At 42.5% G+C, this 17883-nt stretch overlaps 1 protein-coding gene across 4 annotated transcripts in view; it reads right to left on the bottom strand.

Moving 5' to 3' along the window:
- The window catches only part of LOC124863254 (trinucleotide repeat-containing gene 6A protein-like), a 48132-nt gene extending 31646 nt beyond the window's left edge, over positions 1–16486 (bottom strand). For 2 of the 4 annotated variants that reach the window (XM_047357562.1, XM_047357561.1), the window contains exons 1-3: positions 16170–16486; positions 14732–14783; positions 5167–5267 (exon numbers count right to left, since the gene is read on the bottom strand). The gene's annotated coding sequence lies outside the window, so the exon portion shown is untranslated. The remainder of the gene's footprint in view (positions 1–5166; positions 5268–14731; positions 14784–16169) is intronic. The other 2 variants (XM_047357563.1, XM_047357564.1) reach the window with 1 other exon arrangement.
- Positions 16487–17883: the final 1397 nt, after the last annotated feature.

Below are 17883 nucleotides of genomic sequence, written 5' to 3'. Positions count from 1 at the left end.
ACCTGGATCATACACTGCATACTAGTGCAGCACTTCAGACCCAGCAGAAAGAACAGAGTGAGCCACAGAAGGGGTTGTCACATCCAAACGATAAAACTTTACAAATGTGTGCGGCGAAGACCAGCTGGCTGCAGCACAAATGTCACTCATGGGCACCCCTCTAAATAGTGCCCAGGAGGTCGCTATGCCCCTGGTGGAGTGAGCCCTCACACCACATGGCATTGGGAGACCCCTGTTGCTGTAAGCCAGAGAAATAGCCTCCACAATCCAGTGGGAGAGTCTTTGTCTGGACAGAGCTTTCCCCCTTGCTGGGTTAGCAATACACACAAACAGTTGATCACACAACCTCACAGACTGAGTACGGTCAACGTAACTACGCAGTGCACGTAAAGGGCACAGGAAGTGTAACCTCCTTTGTTCCTCAGATGCAAAAGGAGGTGGACAAAAACTCGAAAGCTCCATAGTCATGGAGCTGTAGTCCGAAGGTATAACCTTAGGAAGATAAGATGCATTGGGTCGCAAGGTGACATTGGAACCATCAGGTGAAATGTGTATGCAGGTAGGATTTACAGACAAAGCATGGAGGTCTCCAACTCGCTTTGCAGTTGTCAGAGCAAGAAGCAGAGCAAGCTTATATGAAAGGAACTTCACATCTACTGACTCCAAAGGTTCAAATGGAGGGTCACAAAGAGCTTCTAGTACCAATGTGAGATCCCAGGAAGGAAAACTGGGTTTAATCACAGGTCTGAGTCTACGAACCCCCTTTAAGAAGCGTACAGCCAGAGGATGAGCACCTGGTGTGACTCCATTAAAACCAATATGGCAGGCAGAAATGGCAGCCAAGTAGACCTTAATTGTGGAAAAGGAAAGACCTTTATCCAGCAGATCCTGTAAAAACATTAAAACTTCCACCATAGAGCACTGAAATGGAACAATGTGCTTGTCCTCACACCACTGCTCAAAAGCTCACCATTTATAAGCGTATAAGCCTCTAGTGGAGGATGCTCTTGCATTCTGTATTGTTGCCACCACATCAGGGGGGAGGCCTTTGGCTAATAAGCTGGACTTCTCAGCAGGTAAGCATGCAGCTTCCACATCTCTGGGTGTGGATGAAATATCTCCCCCCCTGCCTGAGTGAGGAGATCCCGGCAAACGGGGAGTTGCCACGGCTCTGCTGCCAGCAGGCTGATTATCTCGGAATACCATGACTTTGCAGGCCAACGGGGTACTACCAAAATTAGGGACAGGCCCTGTTTGCGCACCCTCTCTAGTACAGGTAGTATCATTTCCACTGGGGGGAATGCATACAGGAGTACATTGGGCCATGGATGGGCCAGGGCCATCCACTCCCAGCGGAGCATCCTGATCTGTTATGGAAAAGAACAGAGGACAGTGGGTGTTGGCTCTGGTGGCAAAAAGATCTACTGCTGCTGTCCCAAACAGACACCATATTTGTGCCACCACGGAAGGGTGAAGCCTCCACTCTCTCACCCGAGGTCCGCCTCTGGAGAGCAAATCTGCACCCAGATTCAGACGTCCCGGGACGTGAGTAGCTCTGATAGACAGAAAATGTATGCTGCACCACTGTAAGAGGGTGTGAGATAGTTTCAGGAGAGGAAGTGAACGAGTCTCTCCCTGTCTGTTTATGTATGAAATCACAGCGGTGTTGTCTGTCCTGACCAGAACATGTTGGTTTAACAGAACCTGGCAGAAATGTTGCAGAGCCAGCAGAACCGCTAAGAGCTCCAGGTAGTTTATGTGGAGTTTGGATTGTACTAGTGTCCAAACCCCCTTCACGGCCATGCCATCGCACAACGCGCCCCACCCCCTCAGGGAGGCATCCGTGGATACCACCTTGCGAAAGGTTACTCTCCCTATTGGCGAACCTCGGCACAACAGTCCTGGTTCCCGCCAAGGGCTGAGAGCCGACATACAGGCAGTGGTTATCGTTAGCTTTCTGCTGCGGTGACGCCATGCACACAACCGGTGAGAGCGGGTCCACCGCTGGAATGGGCGCATCTTCAGTAGACCGAGCGGTACTACTGCAATCATAGATGCCATCATACCCATCAGCATATTTCCAGACCGAGAAATGAAAATTGCTGACTTGGGATCAGCGAGCTTTTCTGAGAGTTTACCAAAAATCCTAGGGCTTGAATGTGCGACAGAACCCGAGACAGCTGCACTGTCGCCTGTTCTCTGGAACTGGCTATTAAAGCCCAGTCGTCCAGATAAGTTAAAATGCGGACCCCTGTCTCTCTGAGAGGTGCTAGCGCTGCTTCTACACATTTTGTAAATGTGCGAGGCGCTAGAGACAGACCGAAAGGCAGTACGAGGTACTCGTACGCCTTGCCTTCGAAGGCGAATCTCAGAAACTGTCTGTGGTCCGGGTGTATAGCTACGTGAAAGTAAGCGTCTGTCAGGTCGATCGTGGCGAACCAATCGCCCGGGCTGATAGCACTCAGAAGCTGCTTGAGTGTTAACATTTTGAACTTGTATGTTCGGAGATATTTGTTCAGAACTCTCAAGTCCAGGATTGGACGAAGCCCGCCCCCTTTTTTCGGAACAACAAAATAACGGCTGTACCAACCTCTGTTCATGTCCGACTCGGGAACCGCACGGATAGCTCCTTTTGCCAACAGTGTATTTATCTCCTCTCTCAGAACCTCTGCTGCTTGGGCCATTACTGCCGTGTTTACCACGCCAACATAGTGGGGTGGTCTCCGGCGAAACTGTAAACGGTAACCCATAGCAACGGTCCTCTCCACCCAAGGATGGAGTGCGCATGCGCGCCACATATGGAGACGTGAAGCCAGGCGACTGGCCTGCGGCACTGTTGGTGGAACGGTGCTGCCCTCTCCCGATGTGCGAGAGAGGTGCAGCCTCATTTGGCTGTTGCCTGCAGCTCTTTGATTTTGACTTTTTTCATAGAAAAAACTGTCTTTATTGAAACATTTGGAGCATCCATACAAACATTTGGAACAACTGCAGTGCTCAGAAACACATTCAACGCACCCAAACTGGGGGCTTTTAGTGCAAATATATTTGTTGGGAAATTGTGCTTGGGAGACTGTGCGGGGGAAACGCAGCGCCTCTTGGGACTGGGATCCCGAACAACACCAGCAAAACCTCTTTTGGACGGCACCCGCCGACAACTGGCAAACATGTCTCCCTGCTCCCGAAACTCCTGAGTCCCGAGTCCCACAGCTAGGAGGACTGTGTTTTCTTCTTTCGGGACGTCGAGTCCCTCTGGAGCCCCGGAGGAGGACCCCTGCTCCAGGACGTCTTTCGGGGAGCTTGGCTGTGGTTTTGTGGCTGTGCCGTCTGAGGGTTCAAGCTCACGGGTCGCGTCATCCTCTTCGCTGGGGGTGGCGGTACAGCTGGTTTGCGAGTGCCCGAGCTGGATTTGGGTCTCACATCTCGCCTGGGGATGATACTGCGCAGTGCTTCGGTCTGCTTTTTCCTCTGCTCGAATTTCGCCTGTATGGCGTCGAGAGATTGTCCAAACAGCCCGTCAGCTACCACCGGTTCATCCAGGTAGACGGCTCTATCCCTATCCGGGATGTCAGAGAGCGTCAGCCACAGGTGCCTTTGGGCAACCACCGTCGATGCCATCCCTCTGCCCAGTGATAGCGCTGCACAGCAGGATACACGGAGGATGTAGTCAGCGGGGATTCTCACCTCATTCAAGAGTGGCATCACAGGACTCTCCGGCGGTGTTGTGGCTCCAAGCTCCGCCAAGCGCATAGCTTGGTATGTTTGCAGCATGGTAATGGAGCTCAGGGCACGAGCGGTGGTGGCTTGAGCCTTGTAGATTTTCTCCAATTGAGCAGCGGAGAACCTACAGTGCTTAGACGGAAGCGATGTTGGACCACCCACACCGTGATTTTGGGATGGGGCCAGATATGCTGCCAAAGACGCTTCCATAGGCGGAAGATTCACCAGTCCGGCTTTTTCGGCGCCTTCCAGGTCCAGATACTGTCCATAACCCGGTACCGTGACGCAGGTGGACAGTGGTTTGTTCCATGAAGACGTCAACTCAGAGATAAAGTCTGGGAACATGGGTAGATGATGCTTGACTGCGGCCGGCTCCGAGGAGAGATAAAACCCCACGAATCGCGATGGCTTCTCCGCAGGAGGTGGGGATGGCCATTCCACGTCCAGTGTATCAGCTGCACGGCGGCAAAGAGAGAAGAAAGACGTGTCGCCCGGGTCTTTTGGCGCAGCAGCGGCAGCCTGACTCGGCAGAGACTCATCCTCATCATCAGACAGACTATGAACATCCAAAACGATGTCCAGTACGTCCTCTTCTCCCTGAAGGGGTTCTAGCTGAAGCTGAGACCGAGCACCTGCATTATCGGCTAACCCATCAATATACTCCATATGGTCTGCCCAGCTGGAAGCGGGGACTTCGACCGAAAAGCCGTCCTCGTCAGAATCGGACGAAACTGGGTTTCCCGCCTTGGAGAGCAGTGGGTCTCGCCGTGAGACAGCAGCCTCTCCCAGCACCTTTTCGAGGAATTTAACCCGCCTCTCCAGGGTCGAGCAACGAAGCTGGCGACAGAACGCACGTGCTTCGGGCTCCGCCAACGCTCTGCGAGCGTGAACGATCCCGAGACAGACGGGACAAGCCTCATGCTGATCCTTCTCAGCGAGAAGCCGCACCCCTGAGGACAGGGACGAATAGATGACTTCTGCTTCGCTTGTGTTGGCTTTGTGCTCATCCCGAACCACAAAGCCAGACCGAACTGCTTGAAATCAGCGCTTCGCGGGCAGACACGCTTACCAGCAGGCAGCAGTGACTAACTCCAACAAAAGCAGTTGAACTAATTCCAAGTAGCCCTTTGAAAAGAGACACAGAGCTAACCAGCAGCAGCTAGCTAGCCTGACTCAAAGAGGTGTTCTTAGCGAGGTGAAGAGCGTAAGAACTGAGTAATGACGATGATGACGGACAGGTATATAGTGCAGGCGGGGCCTGTCACCTGTCGTCATCACATCATTTGCCTAGGAGGCGTGATTAGAGGTGGCTTCAGCCAGGACACGCAGGGCGTGATATCCCATACTCATGTGTTGTACTGAGTGAATCGACTGAAAGGGAACTGTATACACTCCCAGTGACAGACATGTGAAATTCTCCCCCCACTTCAACTACAACAGTCTTCTTACCTTTTGTCCAGTCCTGTATCTTACTGGATTCCTTCCTTTTCAAACCAGCCGTCTCTCTCTCTCTCTTCCATCCACTGTTCTTCCCTCTATGGGTGCGTTCCCTGCAGATGACAATGACAAGCTTACTCTCCCACACTTTGAGCCTTATTAGCATTTGAGATTCGCTTTTATTGTAGTTGTGCTGGCCTTAGTTGTTAAATTATTTAGTTCAGTGCTTGGTGTCATAACTATTTCATAACTAAATTATTATTGACGGGCGCAATTATGTCATCAAAAAGAAAAAATCTTGGTGCCGAAAACATGGCAAAGTCAGACAGCAATTTGGTGCCCAAAAAGAATGCTAAGTTGGTTATTTGGGCATATTTTAGGTTCTATCCAAATGCTAACGGTGAGCCTCAAGACCGAACACAGCCTATTTGCACATTATGCAAATTATGTGTACCTGCGAAGGATAGGCAAACCACAAATTTATTCGCGCACATTCGAGTCCATCACCCCGCCGAGGCCGCAAAACTGCCTCCAACCAGCAGCGCTGCAGGTGCTTCTGGGGGACAGCCACGGGGGCAGCCCACAATATCAGCAGCTTTTGCTAAATCAACTAAATACAGGCCAGGCAGCGAAAGATGGACCAAGTGTACAACAGCTGTTGCAAGATTTCTGGCGAAGGAGTGCGTCCCATTTCAGGCGGTTGAAAGAGAAAGTTTCCAAAAAATGTTGACTACACTGGATGCGCAGTATAAACCGCCTGGGAGGAAATATTTCTCGGAGACTGCTGTGCCAAAACTGTATGAACAGCTGAGAGGGGAAACAGTTAATGAATTAAAAGAGGCCAACTTCATTGCTTTGACTACGGATATGTGGTCAAGCATTAACATGTCTCCTTATATGTCCATAACTGCGCACTATGTCTCAAAAGACTGGACATTAAAATCCAAATGTCTCGAGACAGCTTTTACCCCAGAGAGTCACACCGCGGCGGTGCTAGCTGAAGCACTCCAGGATGGGTTGCAAGCATGGGGAATAGGAGAAGAGAAAGTCGTCTGCATTACAAGCGACAACGAAGCCAACATCGTTGCAGCTGTTCGTAATTTTAAGTGGCCATGGATCAGTTGTTTCGGGCATAATTTGAACTTAGCCGTCAACAATGCCTTGAATAAAGAAAAAAACAAAACGGACCGGGCTTTCGGAGTGTGTCGCCAAATAAATGGAGCCTTTTCACACAGTTGGCAAAGGCGACAGCAACTCAGGAAAGAGCAAGAGCAACAGGGGATAAAGAAACCGCTTTCTTTAATAACTGTAAGTATTAACATATAGCCGTTATCCCACCAAGCGATAAACTCAGTTTCAATCATATGTTTTCTGTTAAAAATGTACAATTTCATCACTAGCTTAGTGTTGCCACTGTATTATTACCAATAATAACATAACATAGATTGGAGGATAGTTTTATCGGTGTCTGCATACAAACATACACACAGAAGACAGCGCATTTAGAAAGTAACAATACGCACATTGCTTTTACTCAACCTTTAACTGCCCTTTGCCCATTATATTTTCTGTTATAAAACAGGATTGTGCAACGCGCTGGGGCAGCAAATATGCCATGACAGAGAGGATCCTCACCCTGCTACCTCACATCAGAAGGGTTTTTGCTGATGACACGAGTGGGCGCAGACTACCAACCATTAGCTGGCAAGATGTAAGCGTGCTGGAGGCTTTCACAGAAGGCCTGAAGTCTGTATCTGAATTTACAGACATCTTGTCAAGTGAGCGTGACGTCACCATCTCATCGCTGCTGCCTCTGCTTCACTTGAATAAAGATACTCTCAAGGAAAAAGAGAGCGATGCCAAACTGACTGCAGCCATTAAACAAACGATCCTGGAGCAACTTGACAGTAGATATGACAACGACAAGATCATCCAGTTAATGCGCACAGCTGCCCTCCTTGACCCGCGGTACAAAGCTACTCACGTGGGCAGTATTGACCTGGACTACATCAGAACCCAGCTGGAGGATGAGATGGTGCTGTTCTGGAAGCAGACTACTTCCGGACCACCTGTGACTGTGCGGGACTCTACGGATGACGACGATGCACCTCCTTTCTCCCAGTCTCAGCCAAGCAAAAAGAAGAAAACACTTGGCAGTCTCCTTGGCACAATAAGACCTGCTTCTGTTGCAACTCCTGAGCAGCGAGCGCAGGCGGAAATGGCGAATTACCTCCAAGAAGAGGTAGTTGATGGAGAAACCAACGCTCTTGAATGGTGGAAAAGGAACAAAAGCCGCTTACCCTTAATGGCAAAAATTGCACAGAAATATTTGTGCATTCCTGCGACCAGCACGCCATCGGAGCGCATTTTCAGTAAAGCAGGGAATGTTGTAACCCGGTACCGCAGTCTGCTAAAGCCAGATAAAGTTAACATGCTTGTTTTTTTGTCAAATAATTTGTAAAAGTAGGTCATATATTTATTTTCATTTGTTTATCATACGCAGGCTGCAATGTTCTATTGTTTAATGTTTTAAGCTTTAAGTTCATTTGAAATAATTTCTTATGAAAGGCAAACCTAAGTAGGCGTCATATTTGAAGTGATTTTATTTTGTGGTAACATTCACATTTTCTAAGAAATTCTACCGTTTAAGCTTTTTTGTTTGTACACATTATTTATTAAAGCCAGTTTATTTCACACTGTAACTCTCGATTTGTAATAAAGTTACTTGTTCAAATGTATGCCTGTCATGGTTTATTCGTTTTGTGACTATATGTGTATACAGCACCATCGGCACCACTTGTGGCGCACAGAGTATATAGCACAAGAAGATGACGAGCGGAGATACGAAGAGGAGCCGCGTTGGCGCTTACTCCAAGAAAAATGAAAGGAAAAAAGAGAAAGGCGTATTTTATTCCCTCTATTGCACAGATCACGGGGATGATGATTAAAACATTTTAAATTACAGAGAAGCGCGCATATAAAATTGATTTTACATCCCCAGCACGGCATTAAATTAATTAATAAAGATCGCCCTTTGAAAAAATAAATCATGATCCAACCCTTCAATCGCCGATAGACGATCCAATCGATAATCACGCCATCCCTATCTATAACCCCTTTTGCTACAACAACCCACTCAGAGCAATAATTAGGCAAAAATCGGGTCAAAAAATATTTACATTTGCATTTAAATTGAAAAACCTTCTTTGTCTGCAATTATGCTCTATCCAAAACTCCTCAAGTGGCACAGCTTTAGCTTCGCCTGATTCAAGTTCTGGACAAAAAAAATTTCCTGTTAAGCACCTTTGGCTATCCGATTATTAATCGATTATTTCAAAAAATAGTCCACAGATTAAATAAGCAAAATAATCATTCGTTGCAGTCCTAAAAGAGAAATTGGATAAATAACAGTAATTCTGTGAGTTTAGTGCTGAAACTAAAAAAAAAACCCACTAGTTTAAATTAATTAGTTGGGGTAAATAAAGACTCCATATATTGTAAATATATACGACTAAAATAAATGGGTTTTATGGTTTTCTGACAGTTTTTTGTGGATTATTGGCTACAACTACTATAAGGGCAATGTTTTAGTATTTTATAGGAACAGTAAGACTTTATTTTAAATGAAGTCTTATATTAATAAATAAAATGTTATATTGTCTATTTTTGTCATGAAGGTAGAACATTAAACATACATTTCATACTTTAATGAGTCTTTATTTAGATTTTATTGTTTGACATGCAATAAAAGGCTAAAATGGCTCCAAGATAAATTAAAAGGAAACGAAAAACAGAACTGCCTTTGATTTTTAATAGAAAAGTTGTTTAATGAGGATGGAAAAACCGTGGTTAGTGGCAGCTTTAATTCAAAATGCCAAGAAAACAGACAGGTGTATCCCGACCTTATATGACATCTACCTTTAAGTGGCCCATAAGGTTCTGTTTCTCCCTGTGTGAATGATAAAGTCTAGATGTTGTGGCTCCGGTGTGTGTGCCATTTAGCCAGCAGGAGAAGGCTGCAGTCTAATCCGATAACGAGATTACTGCTCAGCACTTATCTTCGCTTCACCCACACATACAAACAAAGATAGTGAAACAACTCAGACGTCCCAACCACATTAATTATTATTTGGAATCATTTTAAAATTCTGTGCAATTGCACATCAGCTAATTGAAAACAGACTGTAAATATTTTTATATATATATAATAAATCAGGAGTATTTTATTTCAGAATGCATCTATAATATCAAATACATTTTTAAAACACCCTTAACCTGAAAACTGAGCAGCAGCCTTAAATATCATAATAGAAAACTATTTGCCACTGTGATATAAACCCAGTCTGTAGCATAATGCATGGGTTCTGCTAACCTACCAGGTGGTGCATTCTCCATTAAATCCTTGCACTGCTCTACCATAAAGGAAGATCATAATCTGGATGCTATTTGAAAAGGGTTGCCAATAGATGCGGACAGTGTTTATTATACCAAGGTGGTGCAAACAAAACTACTCACATTGAAAGCACATTTAAAGCTGTCAAGTAGGAGCATGTTTGTGCCTGTTGGAGGTTATTGCTGGTCTGCCAAGATCCAGACTGGGAAGTCTCACTGAAGCTTAAAAGTGGCAAAAGCTATTCTGGTCAACATGTTTTCAATAATAGTAGAAATCAGCTCTTTGCCCTCCGACATAATTCAGCTAGTTACATGTTTTTTGCCTTTATTAACAACCCACACCTGAATAGTCCCCAAGCATGTACTTCCAACCATCAGGAGCTTCAGCAAATGGTTTCACATTAGAACACATGGGGAGCCCCCCTAGTGTGCATACATACACAACAGGCAGCATGTGTTAATGAATGGGTCATCAATCAGCCTTCCGCCAACAAGTACAGTTGAAAGAAGCAAAGCAGAGGAGGCAATAAACCAGTAGAGAATGGGGAAATTTACTTTTTTTTTCCTATTCTACAGCCAGTTTTAATGATTGGCACGATGTTCTAAATTAAAGATCCAGTTTTTTTTATGATAAAATCTGTTTTGATAGAAACTGAAAGAAATTAAAATAGTTAACAATTAATAAGATTCATTTTCCAAAACTGACATAGCCTAAACATATTTCCCCTGTGGAACATTAAGTAAAAAAAAAAAAAAAAAAAGTATACTTTCCCAACTAGCAATATATTGATACACAAAATCCACTTTATTGTACTGTTTATGCCTGTAAAAGTGTTTCAGTCCAGGAAGAGAATAATACCCATTAACACCCAGTGCTGGTCTCAATCTCTTCTACATCGTGAAAAAGGGCTCCACGAACGTCCTGACAGGCCACGTGTATTGTCTGTTTAACTACATTTTAAAGACCACCTTTATCATTGTTATCGTCATTGTTCAACGATAAATTATTGTTTTATTGCACAGCGCTATGAACACTACAGTTCAACAGAAAAATATTAAAAGAAGCCTTTCTTGTCAGGCTCAACCGATTACACCTAGCCTTCCTCAGGCATATTTACTTTTCACTTGTTTATTTACCCACACATTAAAAAGGAAGAGAATATTCCTTTAAAATGCACGTCTTCTAGTGCTGTCGGAGGATTTCATTCATCCGCACTAAGTATAACACAGTTAAATCACAGCAATGTTTTTCAATAAAACAAAGCAACTTTCCTCAACTTTGAATAATTCAACTTGAGTTTACATCACACCACTAAGACTGTTAAAATAAACAGGTAGCTATTTGGAGAGAAATAAACAATACATAGTTTGACAAGTTCTAACTAGGATGGATGTGTGACCTACAATAACCACATCCCAATGTAGATATTCCAGTCATCGGGAAAGATGCTAAATCCCCATTTGGATCTAAACCACAAAATAACACTGACAGAGTTTTGTTGTCATTATGCTACACACATTAATGCATTGCATTGCTGAAGAGAAACTGGTATTTCCTTTCCAATATTTAAAATGATATTTGGTGTTCAGAGAACCAATAAACCCAGAAATTGACTGCCATATTTTCTAGGAGACAGAAAAAGCCCTGCTGGACAGACAGATATGAACACATATGCAAGATGACAGATTCAAAGATACCTGAATAGAGCAGTTACCTTGAACTATAGATACAACATATCTAGCCTTCAGAGAAAATACCCAGAAATTTGGCACAACAGCTGCTCGCACAGGGCTCTCATAAGTAGCTGAAAAGTATGAACAGCAGGGGAGCTATTGAGCAAGTTGCTCTGTGCAAATGAGACGAAGGCTGCAGAACAGAAAATGAGCGATTAGGAAGTGCTGCTATGGTAACAGACGAAGAGTTAAGCATTGCATAACTTTAAAAGTTCTCAGATCACATATATGTGAAATAATGCATCACTTCTTCACCCAGGAATCACTTGGAAGCCGACCAGACCAAAGTCACACCTGCCCAAATAAAGAGCACTATCCAAGGAAACAAAGCCTGTTTGAAGTGGACCAAACAGCCCTGGCGTGAAAGCGCCTTTAAACATTTACAAATCAACACCCGTCCCTGATTAACACACATCTCTGAGTGGCCGCGTGGCTAATTTGCACATCATTTGCATTGATTTGCATTAGTGTGTTCTCACAGAGCCTAAACAGTGGAGGCTTCCACCCAGGACAGACATTCCTCCATCAACGGATGATACATATTTCGTCACAACAAACCACCAAATACCAAAGGCTTTTATGAATTTGTAACATGTGACGTTTCCAGGTGAGCTAATCGGTATCTGCTTGGTGGAATCAGAATAAGGGCAGTTCATTTCAGGTCAAGGTAATCGAAGAAAGGAAACATGATACTACAGATGGAAAAACAAGCAAATAAATAAATAAAGAGAGAGAGAGAGAGAGAAAGGAACACTGCTGCTTTCAGAGGAGTTAATACATTCTTTTAGATTTAGCATTTAATTTTAACACAAAAAAAACTATAAATTTTTAATAGGAGAATCTACATAAAAGTAGAGTGCAAAGAATACAAACACATTCTGTGAGATGCAAAAGTGCAGCAGAAGAAAACAAATAAGAAAAAGTGTAAAGTCTGGGCAAAACATTGCTTATTTTTTTCCCAAAAAGGTGTCCAAGGTGCTGCTGTGATTCCACTACCAGAGACGCTGCAGAGCTAGACGGCTCGACAACTTGCTTATGCAAAACTGCCTTTCTGTGGCTCACATCCTGTCTGAGCATGCATGGGTAAACTGCATCAAATTCTCCATTTCTGTCCCTGACTTGTTTCAATCTCACAAGCACCTGGGTGTGGTTTGTTGCTCAGAGGGACCATGACCAACTATCTGACTCTCATAGCCACAATGCAGTAAAGCTGCTTATCTTGGCCATTTATGACACTGCAATATCAAAATATAAACATGACATTATCAGCCTGGTGCAATTAAGTTTTTAGAATAATCTAACAGTAAATTTAAAAACCTAATCTAGAAAACTGTCATGAACCATTGAGCAAAAAAGCTCCCACGTTTTTTTTTTTTCTTTAAGTTTAAACGTTTGGATTTTTTATAATTTTGCATGTTAGATTAGATTATTAATACCTGGAGGGATTGTTTTTTCTCATAGTAGAGTAAAACAATCTGTGCAAACAGAATATAAAACATGATAAAAATATAAAAAACTGAACAAATTAAAGAAACTATTGGAAACTACAAGTTAGAACAATAAAATGTAAAGTTTAGGTATGGTATCTATAAGAAGCAATCAAAAGAATAAACTGAAGTGCACAAATGCAACAGGGACACTTTTTTGGGTAAAACAATCACAAAAAGCAAAAAAAAAAAAAAAAAAAAAAATTCTGTGTATAAAATTCCCTTCATGTAAAAATGAATACTTTAATGTTATTGCACAAGCATTATCACCACATAAGTGTAACCGGCTAACATGCCATTTCTTTAATCACATTGCTGATGTTGCAACTCCACAGTTCTGACACTGTTGTATGAAGGGATATACAAGATTATTAGTACATTTAAAATAACCATTGCAACAATGCGGCTGGGCTCAGGGAACAGTAATCCAAGACTGAGAAAAGAAGTGAAAGCTAAAACATTTTAGCACCCTGGTATATTAATAGCACTGTGTCTCCCAACACACTGGAGCATACTTTCATTCATCTGGAAAGTATGCTCCAGTGCCGGGAAACTATGAAACCCAAAGTAGCTCAGCAACCAAACAAACCTGCATTACAAGATTTACTTAACAAAACAATTTTGCCTGTTAAAATGCCCAGACTAGACCAACAGTTCAACTTCATCTCAAGCAATAAAAAACACATAAATATCAAAAACTCGCTCAGGAAACTGAAAACATAGAGACGATTCATGAAGTAATCTAGGCTCTTAAACACAGAAAGACTAAACTGTTTGGTTGTGAATGAGATGATGATCCACAGCTCCATTGTGTGCCTGCGTGTGGAGCACAAAGAGCTGCACAAACACCCCTCCACACAAAACATTGGGATTCTGGCTTCTCATTTACCAGTTTTAAAACAGCAAAGCTTACTCAGCACAAGCAGCCTAGACCAACCCAGACCCACCAATTCAATTCAAACGGAACTGCATGTGCTAGCATAAGCAGGGGTTGCCCATCCCATCCCACCCCAGACACAAACACATACCGCTGTGATGGAACAAAGAAAAGTTCTTCACCACCTAAAGAGAAATGGCTAGAAAGAGGATGCAAGTTTTTGCCTGTTACTATAATGCACATGTACTCATTTAACATCCACCTGACATATAAACTGAAACACATTTCAGCGCTTTATGGAAGTTTATCATTTTTGTTTCCCTCCTGAACTTCCAATAGGTGCTGGTCATTTTGTGTCTTTGCCCTTTCAGATGTTTGCAGTTTTGCTCAACATGTTTTGGTTATAAGGTGGAGCCGTCTGTTTCATACCCAGTCTGACACTCCACAAGTTAAAGTAGTGTTACATAAGCCACTCTAGGGCTGAAACAAATAATCAGATTAATTGGCATTAATCAAATATTGAAATAATCGTCAACTGATTTAGTAATTGAATAATCGTTAATTGGAGTATACAGACTCTAAAACATGCCATTTCTTTGTCAATATGCTCTATCCAGAACTCCTCAAGGGGTACAGCTTTAGCTTCCCCTGGTTCAAATTCTGTAAAAAAATCTCCTATTAAGCACTTTTTGCTATCTGATTATTAATCAATTCATCACAAAAATAGCCAATTGATTAACCGATTAGCAAAATAATTGTTATTTGCAGTCTTAATCTACTCATCGTCTGTGGAGTTTTTACTAATTCAGATACCATGGTGCATAGATACAGAATGGTTTGTTTATAGTAATAAAAAAAGCAACACACAAGTACAAAAGTAGGGATTAAAAGGGAAAATTACAAACAAAATGCTAACATTTGTGAGCTATAGATATCTGAGTACAAGAAAAATGAAGAAAATGTAGGTTAACATCTATAAATAGTTTGTTTCTGTATCGCTACCAAAAATAATATATCCTCCACCAGGAGTGCTGATTTAAACTTGCTACACTAATGTGGAAGTGTGTGTTAAGGATGGCACACCAACCTGTTAAGATGCTTCAGTTTCTTTGGTGGCAACAGCTTTCGATTCCAAATCTCTGAAATAAATAGAAATAATAAAACATTACTCTTTTAAAAATCTAAAACAACGCTACCACAAACAAACAAAAATGTGTCGTAAAGTTAAATCTTTCCTGATTGCATAAAAATACTGCCTTACTGTGATTAAAAGCCTGTAAGCAAAATGCATGCAAATGGATTTGGCTAAGATTGAGCAACAAGGTATAAAAACACTCATCTCAGTAAACACTGAGATAGTTGTTCTATATGTGAAACGTGAAGATACATTCTCTACAATCCTTTTCAGCCGGAAAAATGTTTCAAGAAGTTATGTGGAAATGCAGGTTTGAACAGCATAACAGGAAAACACACGACCCAGATCTGTTAAAGGCCTGCGACCGTGAAAGCAATCAGCATACGAAAAAAATGAAAAGATAGAGTGAGTAGGTCAAAGTTACTCGGGTCCTGATCGGCCATTATCTCAGCTGTTGCCCGAGTTAGAGCTTAACCAACATGGCTTCTCCCGAGGATGGGGTTTGTTCAGTGCGTTTAAATGCTACACTCTTCACACAGTATCAATGTACTTTGATGCACGTTAATTACAATTGCAATGTTGCTACATTTAGGGTTGTTTGCTGGTTAGTGAATATTTTTTAGCTGAATATGACTGAATAGGTACAGGAGCGGGGGTCGGACATTTAGCTGCACATTGCAAGACGTTATCAGCCGACAGAGGGCGTTAAATGCAGATTTTAAAAAAAACATATCCTGCAAGTTAATCATTTTAAACACAAAATCTGTGTACAAAACGTAAACAAACTAAATGAAAAAAACGAATTTACTTTTACACAACCGTGTTTACAACCCAAGTAGCAAAGATGTGAAACAACAGTCCACTGTAACTGCGTCGTCAAATTAGCATAGCCGCTAATGCTAGAAGCGGCTACCCGATTGAACCGGTGTTATTTCAAACGCAGCCATTGCAGATTCGATTCAATTAAAAAGGAGATTATATTGGATCCATATAAAACAATTTACATGTGAATAAATTCGAAATCTGCAAAAATAGTGTTTTAAAATGCAGAAAAACTTCTGAGAAATGTTCGCACAGCTGTCGAACAAGGGTTAAACTAATACCAACTGGCGCAAGGTTAACGTTAAGATGCCGTTTTATATAAGTGTTTACCCAGAAGATCTAATTTCTGCTTTCTTCTTTATGAAAACTTAACTTTGATTTATTTTACGCGTTTATAAACTGCACAGCAACTAAGCCATCTCGCCATAGGCGTTCAGTACATGAGCTCGCTGGGTTAAAACAGTCATGGCTAACTAAACAACAGCGACCCCAGTCTCTCTGCCCCGCACTCCTCCTGTGCACCAGCTCGACAGAAAGAGACCAAAAAACACCGTAAAAGCAAGCTCACCTCTTTGAAGAATAAAGTGCAACAGAGTGGAAAGGAAAGCCGATTGTAAGGCTAAAGAAATTCAACGCGTTTGCAGCATCTACGAGGGTAAGCATACATCCTGCGTGATCGCCATTTTCTTCTTTCGCAGCTCGCTTGTGCTCTGCTTTCCCCTCTGAGCTCTGCGTTTACTTCAGCGGGCAAAGTGTGTGTGTTGTGCTGGAGGAGGGGCAGGAAACATATAACCACTTCCTCTCATTGAGAAGTGAAACACAATTAAAAGTCGCCAAATGGTATCGAGAGACAAACTAGACTAAAAAGGAATGCAAATTTCTGGTAAGGACCAGAAGTCTCTTTAAGAGGCCTATGTGGTAATGAAGCTACTTCTTTAAAAAGCAACACTTTTAAAACAACACACATATAGCTACCACAACACACAATTCCTAGCGCAAATTATACAAATAACAGCAGACAATTATATATTTTTTAATGATGATAATAATGTTGAGGAAAATGCTGTATTTTGAACATAACACACACAAAAAACTCAATACAAAGAAAAAACAAGTACCTTAAATGTAATAATAATAATATGGTTTAACGGTTTTTACAAAGAAATGCAAAAGAAAATTACATTTTTATATTGCTTTTATTCATAGTAAAAAGCAGGTATTTCTGTTGCTGCTGGTGTTTCAATTTTGATACAAAGAAAAAATATTGATTAAAAAATAACTGCAAGTCCTAATGGCACAGATCTATTTGTCATTCTGCTCTCTTCATAAAATAACACAAGTATAACAAGATATCAGCTAATTAATTAGTTGGGCTATTTCAATTCAATTCAGTTTTATTTATATAGCCCCAATTCACAACACATGTTGTCTCAAGGCACTTCACAACAGTCAGGTACATACATTCCTATTAATCCTAACAATTGAACAGTGCAGTCAGTTAGTTATTTATTCAAATTGGATAAAAAGTTTTTCTATCTAAGGAAACCCAGCAGATTGCATCCAGTCAGTGACTTGTAGCATTCCCTCCTCCCGGATGAGCATGTAGAGACAGTGGACAGTCACTGGCGTTGACTTTGCAGCAATCCCTCATACTGAGCATGCATGTAGCGACAGTGGAGAGGAAAAACTCCCTTTTAACAGGAAGAAACCTCCAGCAGAACCAGGCTCAGTGTGAGCGGCCATCTGCCACGACCGACTGGGGGTTTGAGAGAAAGAACAGAGCAGAGACACAAAAAGAACACAGAAGCACTGATCCAGGAGTACTTTCTATGGGAAGGAAAAGTAAATGTTAATGGATGTAGCTCCTTTAGTCGTTTCACCTAGAAAGAAAGAACAGATCAACTCTGAGCCAGTTTTCAAGGTTAGAGTCTGAAAGAGAGCACATATAATTAGTTACAGTAAAAGCTCAGTCAATTTCCATGTCTAGGAGAGAGAAAGGGTTAAACACTAAAAGACAGGGCCATTTGGGTCATCGGTAGAGGTTGAGCATTAAGTTGTTGCCAGCAGAAGCTCAGACAATGCCCCTCTCCAGAAAGGTGTCACAGGCAGACACAGAGCCAGGCCAGGTGTAGCTTCTAGGAAGAGAAAAGAGAGAACAAGGTTAAAAGCTGAAATAACAGCAAACAATGCAAAATTGGAGAGTAGTGTGAGAATGTAGCGAAGAGGGTGAAAGTGGTCGTTATGTCCTCCAGCAGCCTAAGCCTATAGCAGCATAACTACAC

The sequence above is a fragment of the Girardinichthys multiradiatus genome, chromosome X (assembly GCF_021462225.1).
Source record: "Girardinichthys multiradiatus isolate DD_20200921_A chromosome X, DD_fGirMul_XY1, whole genome shotgun sequence".
Lineage (NCBI taxonomy): Eukaryota > Metazoa > Chordata > Actinopteri > Cyprinodontiformes > Goodeidae > Girardinichthys > Girardinichthys multiradiatus.
This window is presented reverse-complemented; position numbering and strand designations above follow the sequence as displayed.